A 6,432-nucleotide genomic window follows, 5' to 3' on the forward strand; every position below is an offset into this window, starting at 1 on the left:
GATATAGTTGAAGTAGGCACCCACAATTATGAAGAGCATGTGGGTGCATTGGTTGAGCAAGCGTCTTGCAACTCCTTTTTACGAATAGTTAATTAGGTTCAAAAGGTGGATTGTAGTGCAGCCGACGATCTATTAGAAATAATTTTTCTATCTTTTTAGGTAAGGGTAAAGTCTGCATTAGAGATGTGAATTTGTCGAATCGGCTCGGATTTAGCACATTTCGAATTGTAAATTCGGATTTCGGATTTTATATAATGTAATCCGAGTTAAATTGGATCGGATCGGATCGGATTTTTAAAGTTTGGATCGGATAAATATTATGAATTCTCGAATATCCGATCCAAAGGTACAATCCTAATCTGCATACACATTATATATTATTTTTATCAAATTCCACTGGTGAAATTCTACTGAATTTGGAGTTGTTATTGTTGTAGTGCACCCAAAAAAATGTGGACGAGAAACAAAAATGTGATTGCCTTTCCATGAAATTTTAAAATCAAAATGATTTCTATCGTACTTAGACAACTAATCGGTGGCTTTAACCATTTTAAAAAAGGCAAGCTTGTACTGTATTTTTTATTTCCTTTTTTCTTCCACGTGCAATATGTAATCTAAACTTTTCCAACACAAAGTTCTTTTTCTCCCATATCTTCCTACTGCGTTGTTTTTTGTTCTATTTTATTACCAAAATTAATTATTTGAGGGTTTAATTATTATTTGGTGAATCATAGGCTTTTGGACATGAATTTGACAAGTTAATTTGAAAAGACTTTTAAAATAAAAATTATGTTTAAATATGTTTTTCACTTGAAAAATATTAAAATTTTGTAAAAGAAAAAAAATTCGATTTTAACTTAATATTTTCCTACTTCAACTTCAAATAAAATAGTACTCCCTCTGTTTCAATTTAAACGACACTTTTCTTATTAATCCATTCCAAAAAGAATGATACATTTCTAAAATTGAAAATAATTCAACTTTAAACTCTTTATTTTACCCTTAATGAGAAGCTTTTATAACCACATAAATATGATAGCCCCACAAAGCTTTTACCCCTTAAGCTTTTAAGACCACAAGTTTTAGAAATCTTTTTTTCCCTTAAACTCCATGCCGAGTCAAACTACCTCACCTAAATTAAAACGGAGGGAGTACTAGTTTTTAACAAAATTAAATCCAAACTCCTAAGGTGTCATGACCCAAACTGGAGGGCCATGACTAGCACCCGGCCATACTTGCCGAGCACCAACGTACATTTTATCTAACTTTCTTTATTATCTTTCACGGCTGACGAGATCAATATAAATGGTAGACATGGATCATGGACAACCAACAATAAAAACTGATGGCATGAACATATATAATATGGGATGACCAGACAATCAAGAAACTATATATAAGGTATGAGCTACCACGCTACCATGAAAGACTATACAACAAAAACTAGCCGATAAGGCATACCAAACTATACATGAGTCGACACATGTCTATGAGCCTCTAAAGGAACATAAGTGCTGCAACATAGCCGGAACAAGGCCCCGACATACCCATAATGTCGATAACAAAAATGCATACCAAGACCAAGGCAAGTCCGGAGAAGGGATCTCGCCAATCACCGCTGAACTGGACAGCCTACTGTGGTGGGGGAGCTGCACCTGCCTGTCTATCAGGACCTGTAGCACGACATGCAGCGTCCACAAATAAAAGGACATCAGTACGAATAAAGTACTGAGTATATAAGGCAGGGAACCATAAATACGATCAGTAATGTAAGCAAGGATAGAGAATATACAACCTGTAACATCTTAGTACCTCTGAGGGCTACTGACATGAAATGCATGATACATATGTATAAATACATAAACCTTTAAAACATTCGCCTCTATGGGCATCATCATCATCATATCGTACCCGGTCATAATAAGCTCGGTAAAAAACGTACCCGGCCATCATAAGGCTCGGTAGAATCGTACCTGGCCACGTGGAGCTCGGTAAAATCCAACTGATCAGTGGTTGCACAATAGGTGTTGTACCCGGCCAACTATAGTGTGGCCCGGTAGAGTAAAATAGATACATATATATAATGCATGCTCGACTCATGGAATCACATTCTAAACCTTTCGGAGTGACGTAAGGTCGGTATCCTCTGTACACGTTATTAGGACTAACTCTTCACTATGAACCTTATAAGAATCAGGAAGTACCAACAACATTGATAACATAAGAATAAGAGAAGCAACATTAACATCAATCGTTCCATAAGAGGGAAAACAATGTAAGTACTGCTAGCTTCTAAGAGTAGAGTATCTTGGAAGCTCGTTCATTACATTATGTACAATCGGAGTCGTGCAAAAGAAGGAAAGGGATAACCTCACATACCTTGTATATACTGCCCCAATCTCAAGCTATGCAATTGTCAAAACTCCTTAGTCTACAATAAGAGAAACGATACTATCGTTATCATTTAAGCGTCATAACTATTATGTATCGACCACAACCTATTTTACGATGAAACGGACAGCACCTCCCCTATATATATGACTTCACACCATTCAAAACAATCACCAAACAGCCCAAACAACATCAATAATTGTAACGACCCGAACCGTCGTTTCCTGTATTTTCATCCTGTATTCCCTGTTAAATGTTTATTCATGTTTCAATATGTGTACTTGGTGAATTTGAGTCAACTCGGATCGAGTTTGGTATGAAATGGGACAATTAGTCTCTTTAAGGAAGAATTAGTTTGGAAAAGTCAACCGGACATTGACTTATGAGTTAGAGGGTTCGGAATTGAATTTCGATGATTCAGTTAGTTTCGGGGGATGATTTAAGGCCTAGGAGCGCAATCGGAATTAATTTCGGAGGTCCGATGAAGAAATTAGCTCATTTTGGCGAAGTTAGTATTTTGGTGATTTCCGGTTGATAGGTGAAATTTTGATCCGACGGTCGGAATGGAATTTCGAGAATTTCTGTAGCTTCATTATGCCATTTTGGATATGTGTGCAAAATTTCAAGTCATTCGGACATATTTTGGTCGAGTTTTGATCGAATGCTCGTTTTGGAAATTTTAAAGGAACTTAGACTTGAATTCGATGTAATTCGATAATTTTGGTGTTAGTCGAGGTGTTTTGATAATTGGAACAAGTTTGAATAATATTATAAGATGTATTGGTATTTGTGGTTGAGGTCCAGAGGACCTCGGGATGATTTCGGATGGCTAACGGGAACTTTTGAAGTTGGAAATTTCATAATAGACGAAAGTTGTAAATGAGTGCGCACAAGGCTTCACTTTGAACGATAATATCTCTCGTTATATAAGGAGTTGTGTGAGCTAGAACCTATCAAATTAAATCCCTTTGAGTCTAGTTTCCAACGCAACAAACCGTTCGTCATTTGGAAGTGTATACAGGAAGTTATGACCATTTCACTGGTCAGGTGTCAGAGCGCGCGAAGTATCGCGCGAAGTCGCGCGTTTCGCGCGTCTGAGGCAGAATGCTCAGCAAAAACGCGCGAACAACGCGCTAACAGCGCGCGAACTCGCGTGACTGGAGGGTTTGTAAGTACTCTAAAGACCGGAAATGAGAGGAATTGAGTCATTTCTCAAGCTTAGGGCTTCCTCTACATCCCAACTCGACCAAGGCACCAATTGCACTCCTAAGTCAAGCTTTTAAGTGTGTTTTCATGGTGATTCAACTTCACAATCACTAGTTACAATATGATTTTGATTGGATTTCATAGGATTTCTTCAAAATCTCAAGAACACCCCAAAGTTGACTTTCAAGATTTGGTCTACAAGAGGTAATCCAACACCTTAGACTTACACGTATGGGGTTAATATGGAATTATGAGTATGAATCATGTAGTACAACTTATGGTATGTTGATTGGAGGCCATAAATTCCCAATTTAAATACATGAACATGGTAGGAATTTAAAGGTGTTTATTTGATGGAATTTTTGTTGGTTTGGGTGGGAATGGTTGATCACACATGTGATGTTAGGAGTATAAATTGTTAAAGAATAATAGAGTAATGAATTGTTGGTTAATGGTGATAGTTGGAGGAACCAATGCTATAGTTAAGAGGTGTAAATATTTATGCCTACAAGATGTCTGATAATATGCCTAAATGGCATAATTTATGGGATCTAGTACTAATATTGGCCATACTGAGTGTTGTATTGTAGATTGAAGTTACATAACTATATGGGATCATTATAGTATCATTAAGGGGCGAATTTCAGATATGTATGGTTAAAACCCCATCTTTTAGAAATCGAACTTCATCGAGGTTTGTGTGATTTTTGGCAGATTCGTCACACGAGGAGGCCAGTTAGAGAGGCAAGGGCATAGCGAGCTAGAGGTGAGTAATGATTTTAAATGATGCACTGAGGGTTTGAAACCCCGAATTGCACAACATACTGCTATGTTGAGATGAGACACGCGTTGTATGACGAGCGCGAGGTCATTTACTATTGGGGATTGTGATAAAGATTTATTGTTTTTTTTTTCACTATGATTGGGGCTTATTGCCATATTTGGGCTTCGTGCCAATTATCTGAAATCTTTTGTGAATTTACATCACTATTTTCCTCACGAATTGAAATATTATTTGAACTCAGTCCAATTGAATTATATTATTTTATGAACTCAGCTACATTTATACTCAACTCGAGATTTAATGATATTTATAATGTTGTTGAGCTGAGCACTATTGTTTTACTGATGCCCAAGAGGCTTATGATTATTTTCTGGACTGATTGAGGCCGAGGGCCATACGTGAGGATATGTTGAGTGATGTGAGGAGGCTTTCAGGCCTCGAGTGTTATATGAGGAGGCTTTCAGGCCTCGAGTGTTATATGAGGAGGCTTTCAGGCCTCGAGTGTTATATGAAGAGGCTTTCAGGCCTCGTGTGTGATGTGTGAAGGCTTTCATGCCTATTGATATTGCGCTTGGGCTGTAGGAGCCCCCCGAAGTCTGTACACACCCCAGTGAGCGCAGGGTACCCAGGTGAGTTGGGAGTGGGCCCGAGAGGCCGTTGTTTGTGTGTGGTGAGTTGAGAGTGAGCCCGAGAGGCTGATGTTGTGTGCTGGTGAGTTGGGAGTGAGCCCGAGGGGCTGATACTATACTGAGATTTACATATTGAGCCCGAGGGGCAAGCCTTTGATTTATCCTTACTGTGGAAATTAATTGGCTTCACTGTTTTAAAAGAAGAATTATCTGATACTCATTGTTTTACTGTATAACTGATTTTACTGCATGGGATAGCGCTATATTGTGCCGTTATGAGATTTTATGTTTTCAGTCGTTATTTATTTTTATTACTCACTGGGTCGGAGTACTCACATTACTCCCTGCACCATGTGTGCAGATACAGGCAGAGCTGAGTTCGCTCCTGAGCGCTGATTCTTTCCAGGCCAGGCGGTGACTAGGAGTAACGAGGTAGCTGTTGACGTCCGCAGCCCCGTTTTCTCCCTTATCTTTGTTATTTATGATAATTCCAGACTTTGTAAAATATTAGTAAACTCTGTAGTAGCTCATGACTCGTGACACCCCGATATCAGGCTGAGTTGGGATGGTTTTCCTTGTTCTATCACGTTTATTTCGCATTTAAAATTATATTGCCCATGATTTAGACTTATTCCTGCTAAGTAATTATAAAGAGATGTACTGTTTTGTTGATTGGCTGGCCTTGTCCTCACGAGAGGCGCCATCATGACCGGGTTGGGATTTTGGGTCGTGACAATAATAAACATATTGAGCCTCCCAAAATAGTCCACGCACAGCTTAATCACTCCATACATACGACGACCACCGTAGTCGTGTCAAACGACCCGGAAATGTTACGAATAACTATCATCCCACAACCCTACATATATATGGTGTTTCTCCACACCCTTCCTCCTCCAAAACTCCACAAAACAGTAGTAAAATACGCAGCCCAACAGCAACGCAAAACAGTCCACAAAACAATAACATTACTACCAAGCCTTTCGATATATATTTTACAAGTTCTAGCTTCAATGGCTTAGCCGCAACTTGGATAATCTTAAATACATATATAGTAAGAGGTTCATTACCTTTATACAGAAAGAAAAACTCCAATTTGACCTTAAATTTCCATGAAATATCCCTCCAATGCTGCCACAACAACAAAAAAGCGAAACTAGCGATCAGTTAGTGTTTTTCGGCACTAGAATCACTTTAGAAGGCTTGAAATCACCTAGGATTGATATTAAGAACATGAGGGAGTATTTACAGAACATAAACCCTTTAAAACAACCTCCCACACGAGCTGGAACGACACAAAAATGAGCAACAACAAGAAGAACAAGAGACTTACTAGCGCCACAGAATTCCCGACACTTGATTTGTGTTGTTTGCCCTTTTTTGGGTCTTGAATCTTGAGAGAACCTTGAGAGGATGTTCCTA

The sequence above is a fragment of the Nicotiana tabacum genome, chromosome 16, assembly GCF_000715075.1.
Source record: "Nicotiana tabacum cultivar K326 chromosome 16, ASM71507v2, whole genome shotgun sequence".
NCBI classification, from domain to species: domain Eukaryota; kingdom Viridiplantae; phylum Streptophyta; class Magnoliopsida; order Solanales; family Solanaceae; genus Nicotiana; species Nicotiana tabacum.